Source organism: Pecten maximus, chromosome 6 (genome assembly GCF_902652985.1).
Source record: "Pecten maximus chromosome 6, xPecMax1.1, whole genome shotgun sequence".
Taxonomy (NCBI): domain Eukaryota; kingdom Metazoa; phylum Mollusca; class Bivalvia; order Pectinida; family Pectinidae; genus Pecten; species Pecten maximus.
Window position 1 is genome coordinate 33,635,420 of NC_047020.1, and position 16,813 is coordinate 33,652,232.

A 16,813-nucleotide genomic window follows, 5' to 3' on the forward strand; every position below is an offset into this window, starting at 1 on the left:
CAAAGAGATTGATATGTCACTATGATCATGTCAGGGTATCCGGCCGACCATCACTGACGTGAATGTGGCGCAGTGGTATAAGCTGTTGGTAGTTTTGGTTAGGCGATTAGGTGCCGTTGATCGTGAGTTGGAGGCCCGGTCATGGTACGTTACATACGATCGCCTTTCTTCGTCATTTGTGTTACTATGATATATATAGAGGTTCCCAGGGGGGCATGGTGGCCTAGTGGTTAAGGTGTCCCGACACGTTAACACTAGCCCTCCACCAATGGGTTGCGAGTTTGAAACCTACGTGGGGCAGTTGCCAGGTACTGGCCGTAGGCCGGTGGGTTTTTTCTCCGGGTACTCCGGCTTTCCTCCACCTCCAAAACCTGGCACGTCCTTAAATAACCCTGGCTGTTAGTAGGACGATAAACAAAAACAAACCAAACCAAATATAGAGGTTCCCCAACAACAGATAGTTGTGCGTCATGTGTATCTTACTCGGGTTAGTTAATTTTCAAAGTTGGAAAAGACACGAGCTTTAGCAATTGTCTTTCCTAAATTTGAAAATTAACTAACACATGCATATAACCGTCAGTCGTTTGGGAACATGTTTATCCCATAACAACTTACAAATGAGTTCAAATCATCTCAAAGTATCAACTAAATACTGTGAGACGAATCACTACGCGACAAAATCGTAATGAAGGAATGTTAACTATCCTTTTAGATGAACGACCAATGAATATGGTACTGTATTTGTAAAATATGTAATTTTACAATGTAAAATATTGACATGACAATCATTGTGCTGTGTTTTTATCAATTGAACAATTGTTTAAATGACTCCGAGAAATTATTCAAAGATGACACCTCGAAGGCGAACGTCAAAACTGAATATAAATAAGAGTGATCACTGTCAGATTCAGCAATCACTCTAAAATTTGGTCATTTAAGATACCGCGAATTTCAAAAACTATTTCGGAAACCGACCTGGAGTGCTGAGCATGCGCACCGTGTGTATTTCACATGTGTCGGTGTTTTTACATGAAATCTCTCTACCGTTTACTGACACGAGTTAATTGTTCCAAAACAGAATCATGTATTTTTGTTTTGGATATAAAATCTAAATAAAGAAAAGTGGAATTATTAGAACTTTGTTATTTGTTTCTTCTGTTGGTGACAATGTTAGTGCCGAGTGGCACCGACCTACCACTGTAGGGAAGCTCGGGGTCCTACGTTATATAGTAAGTTGCCGCGAACGTTTCATTCATATTAATTCAAATGACTACGACTTTCCGTACATTTGGTATATATTACTTTGATGATTAATTGCTGGTTATCGAAGTCAATTGCGCCATGATCAATGCGATATCTCAATTCTGTGAGCAGTCTGCCTTTGTCATTTTTCATACGACTCTAACCCAAGATCGATCGAGCTTTCCATTTCCTCTCCCCCCACCAAAAGTTGACCCCGGTAAATCTACAAAACATGTCCATGATGATTTTTTGAATTACAAATGACAAGCAAAATAAGTGAGAGTAGTAAATATAGTCCGTTGTCAAAGGTCAGAGATTAGCAAATCATATTTGTTGGGGCCAAAAACGACCAATCAGAGGCTTTGAAAGTGGCCAATCTGCGGTGTATAAACAAAAACAAAACACACTTTTACTAATTTCATCACCTGCTATATCAGTTGCGAAACAAGCGTAGTTACGGGATGAATATTTTTCTGTCATTTTTCAACCTTTAATCCAATGATTTTTTAACGGATACTCACACATACATACAATTAAGCTCCGCCCACATGATAATGATTGTTGGAGTGAATTGCAACGCGCCACCTAGAATAACTACTTCTTTTTCATGAATGAAGTTCCTGTACTATCTTTTACACACACACACATTGTGTAAGGCTCACTGCCTTCCAGTGTTGTAATGAAGTGAAATGCAAAAACGTAAAATATTTCAAAACATTGCATAAAGAAGAAAAATAAAACAATGAACCATTAACGGGTTTGCGATGATAAAATCAATTCTATATTTTCGCACGTGTTTAACTACGGACTGAACTCGGCTTACGTTATCAAAACAAAACGTTATCTGCTTACATGTATAAGGTATGCGTCCGACTTTTAAGACTACAAAATGTAAAAAAAAAAAAAAAAAATGAGAAAAAAAACCCTGGCAAATACGCAATATGCTCTCTGGCAGTACTCTTACTTTCATCGACACATACAATTTTATGGAACCCCCGTTATATTATTCTACTGGTCATGGCGCACAATGTAAACAAAAATATGCTGCTCCACATATGTCGCCCTGGTTATTTCATCACTGGCGACTCATTAACCGGCGTCTAGCAATAAGGATTTACATCCTCTAGATTTATGTGTCCTTCCTCGTTTCATGTCTGCAAACTTTTGTTTCGAATGTGCCGAGACCCCACCACGGCTGAATTTCAGATGTCTGTGACGTCACTTACTTCAAACAAGCGGCCACGGAAGGAATATTTGAACGCAGAGATTTGTCAAAATATAAACCGAAATTAAATCATTTAATTGGTGGATTTATGCATCGGCTTTTGTTTTTCCGTTTTAACTAAGAAAATAATTATATGCATTGATAGGAATATTCTTTAGTTTCATGCTGTAATGAAAGAAGAACCGAATTGCAAACTCAACATTGATGCACGTGGGTGGCGTAGAGCATTCCTTTCAATGCTTAAAATGTATGACGAAGCTTAAGTACGAATGTTTGCTTAATCGAATTGATCTTATTTTTTCCCTCTTTGGTATATGTCTACATCAATGGAGATTATTATTGGACATGACATTCAAACATCTGAGAAGCTTTGTCAAACTTGGTTATGCATAAGCTAAATATAGCGAGAAAATAAAAATGTGGATGTAAGAGAGTATGTCAGGTTAACATTTATTCATTTATTCAAGCGAAATTACATATTAGATATTTTTAACATAAAAGAGAAATAAGGATATAGTCAGAATTATTTCATATTAAAGGTCTGAATGATTTTTATCGTATCTTTATAGAGAAATGTCGTGAAGTAATAGTGATATCTCTTTAAGTGTACTAGATATCGGCATTCAATGAATAAATTTCAATAAAGTCAATCCTGTGTGGTCAATACAACTCTTGTAGCTCGGATACTTTACTGTCAAACAACTGTTGTATCCCTGACCCTGTACGGTCAGTACAACTGTTGTATCTCTGACCCTGTACGGTCAGTACAACTGTTGTATCTCTGACCCTGTACGGTCAGTACAACTGTTGTATCTCTGACCCTGTACGGTCAATACAACTTCTGTATCTCTGACCCTGTACGGTCAATACAACCGTTGTATCTCTGACCCTGTACGGTCAGTACAACTGTTGTATCTCTGACCCTGTACGGTCAGTACAACTGTTGTATCTCTGACCATGTACGGTCAGTACAACTCTTGTATCTCTGACCCTGTACGATCAGTACAACTGTTGTATCTCTAATCCTGTAGGGTCAGTACAACTGTTGTATCTCTGACTCTGTACGGTCAATACAACTGTTGTAACTCTGATCCTATACGGTCAATACAACTGTTGTATCTCTAATCCTGTACGGTCAATACAACTGTTGTATATCTGACCCTGTACGGTCAATACAACTGTTGTATCTCTGATCCTGTACGGTCAATACAACTGTTGTATCTCTGATCCTGTACGGTCAATACAACTGTTGTATATCTGACCCTGTACGGTCAATACAACTCTTGTATCTCTGATCCTGTACGGTCAGTACAACTGTTGTATCTCTGACCCTGTACGGTCAGTACAACTCTTGTATCTCTGACCCTGTACGGTCAATACAACTGTTTATCTCTGACCCTGTACGGTCAGTACAACTGTTTTATCTCTGATACTGTACGGTCAGTACAACTGTTGTATCTCTGATACTGTACGGTCAGTACAACTGTTGTATCTCTGATACTGTACGGTCAGTACAACTCTTGTATCTCTGACCCTGTACGGTCAGTACAACTGTTGTATCTCTGATCCTGTACGGTCAATACAACTGTTGTATCTCTGATCCTGTACGGTCAGTACAACTGTTGTATCCCTGATCCTGTACGGTCAGTACAACTCTTGTACACTGACCATGTACGGTCAGTACAACTGTTGTATCTCTGACCCTGTACGGTCAGTACAACTGTTGTATCTCTGCCCTGTACGGTCAATACAACTGTTGTATCTCTGATCCTGTACGGTCAATACAACTGTTGTATATCTGACCCTGTACGGTTAATACAACTGTTGTAACTCTGATCCTGTACGGTCAATACAACTGTTGTATATCTGATCCTGTACGGTCAATACAACTGTTGTATATCTGACCCTGTACGGTCAATACAACTCTTGTATCTCTGATCCTGTACGGTCAGTACAACTCTTGTATCTCTGACCCTGTACGGTCAATACAACTGTTTATCTCTGACCCTGTACGGTCAGTACAACTGTTTTATCTCTGATACTGTACGGTCAGTACAACTGTTGTATCTCTGATACTGTACGGTCAGTACAACTGTTGTATCTCTGATACTGTACGGTCAGTACAACTGTTGTATCTCTGATACTGTACGGTCAGTACAACTGTTGTATCTCTGACCCTGTACGGTCAGTACAACTGTTGTATCTCTGATCCTGTACGGTCAGTACAAAACTTATATCCCTGATCCTGTACGGTCAGTACAACTCTTGTACACTGACCATGTACGGTCAGTACAACTCTTATAGCTCTGATCATGTACGGTCAGTACAGCTGTTGTATCTCTGACACTGTACGGTCAGTACAACTGTTGTATCTCTGATCCTGTACGGTCAATACAACTGTTGTATCTCTGACCCTGTACGGTCAGTACAACTGTTGTACACTGACCCTGTACGGTCAGTACAACTGTTGTATCTCTGACCCTGTACGGTCAGTACAACTGTTGTATCTCTGACCCTGTACGGTCAATACAACTGTTGTATATCTGACCATGTACGGTCAATACAACTGTTGTATATCTGACCCTGTACGGTCAGTACAACTGTTGTATCTCTAACCCTGTTTGGTCAGTACAACTGTTATATCTCTGACCCTGTACGGTCAGTACAACTGTTGTATCTCTGACCCTGTACGGTCAGTACAACTGTTGTATCTCTGACCCTGTACGGTCAGTACAACTGTTATATCTCTGACCCTGTACGGTCAATACAACTGTTGTATATCTGACCCTGTACGGTCAGTACAACTGTTGTATCTCTAACCCTGTACGGTCAGTACAACTGTTGTATATCTGACCCTGTACGGTCAGTACAACTGTTATATCTCTGATCCTGTACGGTCAGTACAGCTCTTATATCCCTGATCCTGTACGATCAGTACAACTGTTGTATCTCTGACCCTGTACGGTCAATACAACTGTTGTATCTCTGATCCTGTACGGTCAATACAACTGTTGTATCTCTGATCCTGTACGGTCAATACAACTGTTGTATCTCTGATCCTGTACGCTCGGTACAATTGTTACATCTCTTTTCCTGTATGGAAGTATCACTATATGAACTTTGTTGTTCAACTGTACACAGAAACTCATATTTGTTATTACATTTTTTGTATTAAACTATTGTTCAACCATTCCACATATGTGAGCTAAGTGAAATAAACCATATCAAGGTTACTGGTATAGCCTTACACAAGTCATTAACTTATACAGTTGTATATACGGATAGGTATTGATAAAAGGGGCTTTTCTGGACATTTATCTATTTCCATTGGTAGTTTTCATTGAGTAAAGCTTTAGCGGATTTAAATCAGGCATATCTGGACGAATAACCTTTTAAGTGGGGGTTAAATTCAGATAAATTAGACGATACCCTCAAATTAGCACCATAGTTGTACCAACCAAGCGGAAGTCACGCTTCGTATGGTTGATTCATTAGTTAAGCTGTTTCCATTTCTTAACATTTGAAATGACTTGTAATCCTGGAGAAAAACGATATTTTGTAATTGTCCTTGATAATTATTTTATGTTATAAATCTCCGTCACGATTAACAGGTCATGACTTGAGCTATGTTTTGTGTACTCTTTTAATTATCATGGGCCATCTCCATAACGTGACTAAAAGTATCTCGTTATTCAAATTATATGTAAGAATGTATATATATAAATAGATACATATGCATGTTATTGATATTAGTTATCTTACCCTGTTAATCATTAGCTGCCAACATTTGATAACCTTATCATCAATTTATGAGGAATTTTGAATACTTGTGTCAATAAAAGTATATAAGAAATAAAAAATGTGGTATTCCATCTTATATAAAGGTACTGACAAAGCAAAGCACTCAAATTTCGGTGGGGGGGGGGGGGGGGGATTTTGGAGGGGAGAGAAAATAATAGGGATATATGTAAATTATTGATTCAAAACGATATTTAAACATATCAGGTCGGCAACTGTTTTCGTTATGGAATGGACGCCAGCAAAGCTCGAAAAAGAAAAAGAAAAAAATAGTGATATGTGAAATGTGTAAATAACTGAATATTTCAACTGATTAGTTCGACAGCTCCATATGTTTTTCTAATGTACACGGATACTTACGGTTTGTTCCGATACGGATTGCTCCAAAACTTTACACTAGTCAAATTAACCCGGCGAGACCATATTCGGATTCAATTGATTCGACAAGTGAACGGATGCTGTAAATATCTACATAATAATTATGTATAAACACAGGGCCTCTTGTAACATAATCATTGATGTATAAATACCAAGGTTAACGACAACCAGCAATTGCATATGTACATATGTAGCTTGCGACTGGTAATAACAGCTATTTAGATCGACATTTCTGTGTGGGAATATACAGGTATTAACACAAGTATCGGTGACGTAATTGACAGGAAAATCGTTTTTCACATTTCATACTTCCGTCCCGGCCAAAAATAAAAATCAATTCAAAAATAAATTTAGAGAAATGCAAAATGAGAAGCGGAAATACACTAAAGTGGTCAAATAACTGTTATTATTGGACTTTGTTTGGGATAAATCCAGACGATAGTGTCATTGAAGCAGACGTGCATTAAGATAAGAGTTGTGATTTCTCGGGGATCATTAATGCGCATGTTGCTTGCCGTTAAATATACCCATCCATTCGAAAATAGGTAAATATAGCATTTCAACAAAAATTATTGTACAGATTTACGTTTTTATTGAAAGTTTCATGCTTAATAGAATACATGGTTGTTTAAAGTATCAACTTCCGGTGTACTCAGCACAGAAATATGCTTTCTTTATGTAGGCACCAAGATATCTGAAAACACCAATACGTAGTTATATATATAATAGCTAAATATAAAAAGCAGAATACATTTCTACTTTTCGAAATAAAAGCAATATCGCTGACGTTCGACTATGTACAGTTTTGGACAGACGTGTCCAAATTCACATGTTGTACACGCCTATACTTAGTCTGTTCACGAGTACGAAATAAACATGTTTACTGGAATCACAGAGTGTGTATCTAAACGGTAATTACTACTTACATATATATTGAAACCGACCTCACATCAATCATTGAAGAATAAATGTCATAGAACAACTGTGCTGTATTTATAGGTAGTTAGTGTATGTGTCTTGTAGACACTGCAGAGTAACATGTCGTTAATCATTTACAAGTAGAACGAGGATTTGATTGGTTAGATTTGTCCCTCGTTTATGGTATCACCATCACAGTTCAAAGTGTCCTGACGTTTACAAGTTACTGCCAGTATTAAAAATCTATCAGGCATTTAAATCGAACATTGACATCCTAAATTTAGTAACTGCAGACAGTGATGCAAACATCGTTAAACGTTTCTATCTTTTTTCCCCACTTAACCCACTGCGTCGACAAAAATACAAGTCAGAGAAAACAGGACTGTTTACTGTTTTACATTAAGTGTTGAGGCGCAAATCCAGCATCTGTCTGTTGTAGTGGTCTGTTTCCAATCCCAGTTTTCCCAAATGTGTAATAAGTCTGTGTTTTGCTCCCAGGCGTTGAACGGTTTACTGAAAATTGACAGTCAAATTGTGATATTTGGAATCATTTTATTTGGAGCAATCTCATAATATTAATGTCACGTTTTATTGATTAGAGAGGAAGGCCTGTTATTAAGATAAATACGTACATATACTTTACAAAGCAGATCCCATACTGTTAAAATTAGTACACTGTTATATAAACAAATGTCAATATTTGCAGTCCAAATACAACTAAAATAAATAATGGTTGTTTAGTTGGTTACCTGTCATTACGGTTGTTGTTGTTGTTGTTGTTGTTGTTGTTGTTGCTGCTGTTGTTGTTGTTGTTGTTTAAGGAAAATTACACTAAAAAATTTCTTTAAATCAAATAATGCTTTCTAACAGTAAATTTTAGGTTGAGGACACAAGTTAAGGTACGGTGATGAAACTGAGGTTTGGTGTATTACAAGGGAAGATTTATTACATCTAGAAAAACTACATCATGCCTTTAACAGTACCGATGGCACTTATCGTGCATTTTTACGATGTACTTGTAGTGTAGAGACATTTTATTATTGATTAGCATGGGAAATTAAGATATCAACGGTGTCTCCTAGTGGAAGTGTACTACTCAAGTGAAACACTCCGGAACATTACTCGGTTCTCTATAGATTCCTAAATAACCAGTAGATTTCTGTTGGTGCAAAAATACACCTACACACTAAATGTGTAATGTTTTCTAACTGGAAAGGAGATTCTATGTGAATGCCTGGTTTCATGAATAACTTATATACCTTTCCAAGATTGTGTCAGTGTAAAGAAATCCGAACTTTTAGGGATGGCATTTACTTGGCGAAGAAAATTCTTAAACATGATACCTTTGATGTGTCTCAGACAATTTTCGTGTGCAATAAAAACTGAAACTAGAATTTATTCGATATCTGTCGACTCTCGGCAGTAAATAGAGGACATTAAATATTGTCTTTTGAAAAACAGCAGAGAAGACCAACGTTATAACGACACTGTAATTCTAACTCAAAATCCATAAAAAGAACGCAACATATGAATAATAATAGAGATTTGCATTGAGACCTTATGTAGAAGTAGAGAAAGACAAGGTATTTCGGCTGAATAAGCGGCTTCTGTTTACTCTTATACCCGCCATACAAGTCTTGGTCAAATCTAGGTTAACTCACAATCTCAAAATGAGAAACAAGAGCGGAAAAACGGATTGGTTTGTTTGGTTTGTTTTGTTTTGCAGTCAGGCCATTTAAGGACATGCCTGGGGTTTTGAGGTGGAGAAAAACCAGAGTACCCGGAGAAAAATTACCGACCTACAGTCAGTACCAGGCAACTGTCCCACGTGGGTTTTCCACGTAGGTTTCGAACTCACAACCCAGAGGTGGAGGCCTAGTGATAAAGTGTCGGGATACCTTAATCACTCGGCCACCGCGGCCCCGGAAATAACGGAACCAACAGGCAAATCAACAAGCATTGAACGCGGCATACTTCATATCACTTCATATCGCACAAGAAAATAGAATTATTCATGTCAATTTAGGGTTAAACTAGGACAACATTGTTATAGATTTTTTTATTGATTTTTTCATTTTTTTCATAATTATCGCTGTGTGTGTTGTAACAGAAAATAATCTACTAAAATAAACCTTTGGGGATGTTGCTATTTTGCCCTAATTGGAGTCAAGAAAATAAGCATAACTGCTTACTTGACAAACTTTTTAGGTTTAATATATGGTAGATTTATCATATTCGGTATGTGAAATATATGTGAGAAACAATACACCAGACTGCCTCACAATTTGACCTTTCAGAACAACAACACCGAAAAAAGGAGGCCACTCAAAATATGATCTACAATATTTCATTCATCATCTGTTTTAATTGGTATAACTATAAACTACTTTCGACCTTGATTATTGCGCGAGAAATGTTTTTTTTTTTTTTTTTTTTTGTATGTTGGATATCAGTAGATAATACTCATTGGTACAAAAAAAAGATTTATAGCGAAAAACAATTATAAATATCTCCTTTGTTACGATCATGAATTTTAAACAAAAAATTAGTGGTATTTTCTCAATTCATTTAATTACCTTGAGAGTTTAAAGTTTCCTTGAATACTGAACACATTTTTTCACGTAAATATCGTAAATCCTTTGAAAGGGACATTCGTTCGTAAAAAATGTCAATTCGACCCGAAGTATTAATTACCTAATTACCGCAAATACAGACGGTATTTGTGTACGAAACGTCCTTTTGTTTTCTGCAGTCGAAAGTTGGAAATAAGGTAGTCACTGACCTTATTATGATAGTAAATGTCATACATGTATTTATTCTATTTTTAGACCTCATTTATACCCTGTTAATAGTCTTTACTGTACAGATTATGTAGTAAATGTCTGTAATTAGTCCAGGATAAACACACCCACGTGCCCTATAGTGTGTCCTTTATAAGGAAACATAACAATTTATATCGTCACTAGTTCCAATCAAACAAGAGACAAACAGTGAAGCAGAGTTGATGACCAGACACACCGCATCCTGATGTACTATCAAAACTGTAACCAGCGAATAAATGACTAATTATCCATTATTGTCTTGTTCAAGGCTTATCGGGGGCTTTGACTCTTGTCGTAATTGTGGTTATATATCCGTATTCCTTACCTTGGTCTTCGTATCATGTTTAATTATATAATCAACTTCTGCAGAAACAGAAAGCATGGAGCAGCAAATTTCAACCGTCATTTTGTAAATACAGTTTGATGATTGACAGCTCGAAAAGCAACCTACTGATGTAAACACTGCTTCAAAGCAACAAAAGACAATATGAGATTTTTGTGTGACAGTTTTCAATAATGAATCGCCAAAATACAATAAAGTATGTTGTTAAACTTGAAAAGCATTTTGATAAAAATGTAAAACTGCTTCATTTTCGTGATTCCCTTGACCCTGTGATATGCTCTGACATTTTTGTAGTTAGGGTAGCCTAGATGATATGATCTCGACTGTAGTCATCACTGTCGCTTCGTTTCTTGTCATGTTTTGTTTGATTCAGTTCTCGTGCAATATGACATCAATAAAAACAGCATTGACATCTAATGCTGAGCTCATTGTAATTCCACACAGCTGTTATTTTGGATATGCTAAATGCTACATGTAAATGGCGCGATGTGATATAGATTAATTCTATATGAAATAAACATTTGCATTGGCTTAAGCGACCCACGTGCCATTATACAGGCATCGTTGTTTATTACGTTGGGTCTGGTTGGCTGAACAGGGTCATGATATTTTTCACAAATGAATGTTACCGTTAAAATAGATACACAAATAGTATCTTTCATTTTACCTAAACTAAAATATATTCTTTTGTAATGCATTGCATAATAAAACCATAAGAACAGTAACAGTATCTTACTATATTATCTGATTCCTCGCTTCAGGCAAATGATCACTTGGCAATACTAATTATGATTACATAATGAAGACATGTCATGCAACTTTCAAGTGTGGTATCACAGAACTTCCTGGATATTTAACTATTATATAAAGGTTTAAGTAGGAGAGTCCTAATTAATCAGCGCATGCCTAGGAAAACGTGCACATATAATTGGCACGATCTCATCTTCATCAAATGACAACGCGTATCGTTAAATAGAAATTAGATATTTCAGATCTCGTAAATGAAGCAAAACTACAACTTGTGTAAGCGATGACGTTTGAAAAACCTCTTACAAAAAACTACGTCTCTGGTATTGATTAAGTAAACACGAACTTGATCGCCATCGCAATCATCTTACGTCAACAAGTGAAGATGTAGATTGGGGTACAGTGTGAGGCAGTCAGAGGTACATGTACTATAGTAAAGTTCATACCATTAATTATACACGTGTTTCCCCTCCAAGGTCGAATCTGACGCTTACATTGAGAATTTTCGGATGGCAAAACAACCTAACATTGGAAACTAATAAAACTTAAAAAAAAACTGTTTTACTCACAAAAACAAAAAAAACGAAATGTTGATACAAATCAGCACGTCTGATTCAACTTTTTATGCACGCGTATGTATATTATTAGATACACTTGATTGCCACTGGATGAGTGAAAGGTGATTCCATATTCTCAGATGGATGCTAGAATTACACGGGTTGTGGTTCTGAACCTAAGTTTGTATTACTAATCAACTATCCGAGTAAACGGATGATTAAAACAGTTAAATAATCAGTCTTACATCCGATATCACGTATTGATGTTCAGTGTAGCAGCTGCATCCCATGAATACGACAATGTATAGTATGTATGTACACGCGTATAGTGTTGTATATGTCTGCACATAACTACCAGTTAATTTCAAGCCTCCCATACCAAAAAGCTTTAATTTAAAGATTCTTACATGTACTTGTTGTTGTCAGTGTTGTAAATACTTCACTAACGTGCTAGTTTGTATTTAGTTCAATAGCTCTTATAAAGGCTAGTTGGTATACATGCAATAGTGCAGCAATCTCTTATATCATCTATTTTTATCTCTAACATCTTCTAATATGCATCTCCCATATCTTCTAATTTGTATCTCCCATATCTTCTAGTTTGTATCTCTCATAACTTTTAGTTTGTTTTTTGAACTCTATAAATCTTATATGTGCTAGTTACTATACAGTATTGAAGCTATATCTCATATCTTCTAACTTGTGTTTAGTTCTATAGCTACCTCTTCTAAATACTAGTTTGTATCCTGTTTTGTATCTATGTCGTATATCTTCTAGTTTGTATCTCTCATATCTTCCAGTTTGTATCTCTCATATCTTCTATTCTGTATCTCTCATATCTTCTATTTTGTATCTCCCATAACTTCTAATTTGTATCTCTCATAACTTCTAATTAGTATCTCTCATAACTTCTAATTAGTATCTCTCATAACTTCTAGTTTGTATCTCTCATATCTTCTAGTTTGTATCTCTCATATCTTCCAGTTTGTATCTCTCATATCTTCTAGTTTGTATCTCTCATATCTTCTAGTTTGTATCTCTCGTATCTTCCAGTTTGTATCTCTCATATCTTCTAGTTTGTATCTCTCATATCTTCTAGTTTGTATCTCTCATAACTTCAAGTTTGTATCTCTCATAACTTCTATTTTGTATCTCTCGTATCTTCCAGTTTGTATCTCTCATATCTTCTAGTTTGTATCTCTCATAACTTCAAGTTTGTATCTCTCATAGCTTCAAGTTTGAATCTCTCATATCTTCTAGTTTGTATCTCTCATATCTTCTAGTTTGTATCTCTCATATCTTCTAGTTTGTATCTCTCATATCTTCCAGTTTGTATCTCTCATATCTTCTTGTCTATATCTGTCATAACGTCTAATTTGTACCTCTCATATCTTCTAGTTTGTATCTCTCATATCTTCTAGTTTGTATCTCCGATAGCTTCTAATTTGTATCTCTCATATCTTCTAGTTTGTATCTCTCATATCTTCTAGTTTGTATCTCCGATATCTTCTAGTTTGTATCTCTCATATCTTCTATTTTGTATCTCTCGTATCTTCTAGTTTGTATCTCTCATATCTTCTTGTCTATATCTCTCATAACGTCTAATTTGTACCTCTCATATCTTCTAGTTTGTATCTCTCATATCTTCTAGTTTGTATCTCTCATATCTTCTTGTCTATATCTCTCATAACGTCTAATTTGTACCTCTCATATCTTCTAGTTTGTATCTCTCATATCTTCTAGTTTGTATCTCTCATATCTTCTTGTCTATATCTCTCATAACGTCTAATTTGTACCTCTCATATCTTCTAGTTTGTATCTCTCATAACTTCTAGTTTGTATCTCTCATATCTTCTAGTTTGTATCTCTCATAACTTCTAGTATGTATCTCTCATATCTTCTAGTTTGTATCTCTCATATCTTCTAGTTTGTATCTCTCATATCTTCTTGTCTATATCTCTCATAACGTCTAATTTGTACCTCTCATATCTTCTAGTTTGTATCTCTCATATCTTCTAGTTTGTATCTTTCATAACTTCTAACTTGTATCTCTCATAACTTCCGGTTTGTATCTCTCATATCTTCTAAGTTTGTATCTCTCATATCTTCCAGTTTGTATCTCTCATAACTTCTAGTTTGTATCTCTCATATCTTCTAGTTTGTATCTCTCATAACTTCTAGTTTGTATCTTTGATAACTTCTAGTTTGTATCTCTCATATCTTCTAGTTTGTATCTCTCATAACTTCCGGTTTGTATCTCTGATAACTTCTAGTTTGTATCTCTCATATCTTCTAAGTTTGTATCTCTCATATCTTCTAGTTTGTATCTCTCATATCTTCTAGTTTGTATCTCTCATATATTCTAGTTTGTATCTCTCATAACTTCTAACTTGTATCTCTCATAACTTCTAGTTTTTATCTCTCATATCTTCTAGTTTGTATCTCTGATAGCTTCTAATTTGTATCTCTCATATCTTCTAATTTGTATCTCTCATAACTTCCGGTTTGTATCTTTCATATCTTCTAGTTTGTATCTCTCATATCTTCCAGTTTGTATCTCTCATATCTTCTTGTCTATATCTGTCATAACGTCTAATTTGTACCTCTCATATCTTCTAGTTTGTATCTCTCATATCTTCTAGTTTGTATCTCCGATAGCTTCTAATTTGTATCTCTCATATCTTCTAGTTTGTATCTCTCATATCTTCTAGTTTGTATCTCTCATATCTTCTAGTTTGTATCTCCGATATCTTCTAGTTTGTATCTCTCATATCTTCTATTTTGTATCTCTCGTATCTTCTAGTTTGTATCTCTCATATCTTCTTGTCTATATCTCTCATAACGTCTAATTTGTACCTCTCATATCTTCTAGTTTGTATCTCTCATATCTTCTAGTTTGTATCTCTCATATCTTCTTGTCTATATCTCTCATAACGTCTAATTTGTACCTCTCATATCTTCTAGTTTGTATCTCTCATATCTTCTAGTTTGTATCTCTCATATCTTCTTGTCTATATCTCTCATAACGTCTAATTTGTACCTCTCATATCTTCTAGTTTGTATCTCTCATAACTTCTAGTTTGTATCTCTCGTATCTTCTAGTTTGTATCTCTCATAACTTCTAGTATGTACCTCTCATATCTTCTAGTTTGTATCTCTCATATCTTCTTGTCTATATCTCTCATAACGTCTAATTTGTACCTCTCATATCTTCTAGTTTGTATCTCTCATAACTTCTAGTTTGAATCTCTCATATCTTCTAGTTTGTATCTCTCATATCTTCTAGTTTGTATCTCTCATATCTTCTAGTTTGTATCTCTCATATCTTCTTGTCTATATCTCTCATAACGTCTAATTTGTACCTCTCATATCTTCTAGTTTGTATCTCTCATAACTTCTAGTTTGTATCTCTCGTATCTTCTAGTTTGTATCTCTCATAACTTCTAGTATGTATCTCTCATATCTTCTAGTTTGTATCTCTCATATCTTCTAGTTTGTATCTCTCATATCTTCTTGTCTATATCTCTCATAACGTCTAATTTGTACCTCTCATATCTTCTAGTTTGTATCTCTCATATCTTCTAGTTTGTATCTTTCATAACTTCTAACTTGTATCTCTCATAACTTCCGGTTTGTATCTCTCATATCTTCTAAGTTTGTATCTCTCATATCTTCCAGTTTGTATCTCTCATAACTTCTAGTTTGTATCTCTCATATCTTCTAGTTTGTATCTCTCATAACTTCTAGTTTGTATCTTTGATAACTTCTAGTTTGTATCTCTCATATCTTCTAGTTTGTATCTCTCATAACTTCCGGTTTGTATCTCTGATAACTTCTAGTTTGTATCTCTCATATCTTCTAAGTTTGTATCTCTCATATCTTCTAGTTTGTATCTCTCATATCTTCTAGTTTGTATCTCTCATATATTCTAGTTTGTATCTCTCATAACTTCTAACTTGTATCTCTCATAACTTCTAGTTTTTATCTCTCATATCTTCTAGTTTGTATCTCTGATAGCTTCTAATTTGTATCTCTCATATCTTCTAATTTGTATCTCTCATAACTTCTAATTTGTATCTCTCATATCTTCTAGTTTGTATCTCTCATAACTTCAAGTTTGAATCTCTCATATATTCTAGTTTGTATCTCTCATAACTTCCGGTTTGTATCTTTCATATCTTCTAGTTTGTATCTCTCATATCTTCCAGTTTGTATCTCTCATATCTTCTTGTCTATATCTGTCATAACGTCTAATTTGTACCTCTCATATCTTCTAGTTTGTATCTCTCATATCTTCTAGTTTGTATCTCCGATAGCTTCTAATTTGTATCTCTCATATCTTCTAGTTTGTATCTCTCATATCTTCTAGTTTGTATCTCTCATATCTTCTAGTTTGTATCTCCGATATCTTCTAGTTTGTATCTCTCATATCTTCTATTTTGTATCTCTCGTATCTTCTAGTTTGTATCTCTCATATCTTCTTGTCTATATCTCTCATAACGTCTAATTTGTACCTCTCATATCTTCTAGTTTGTATCTCTCATATCTTCTAGTTTGTATCTCTCATATCTTCTTGTCTATATCTCTCATAACGTCTAATTTGTACCTCTCATATCTTCTAGTTTGTATCTCTCATATCTTCTAGTTTGTATCTCTCATATCTTCTTGTCTATATCTCTCATAACGTCTAATTTGTACCTCTCATATCTTCTAGTTTGTATCTCTCATAACTTCTAGTTTGTATCTCTCGTATCTTCTAGTTTGTATCTCTCATAACTTCTAG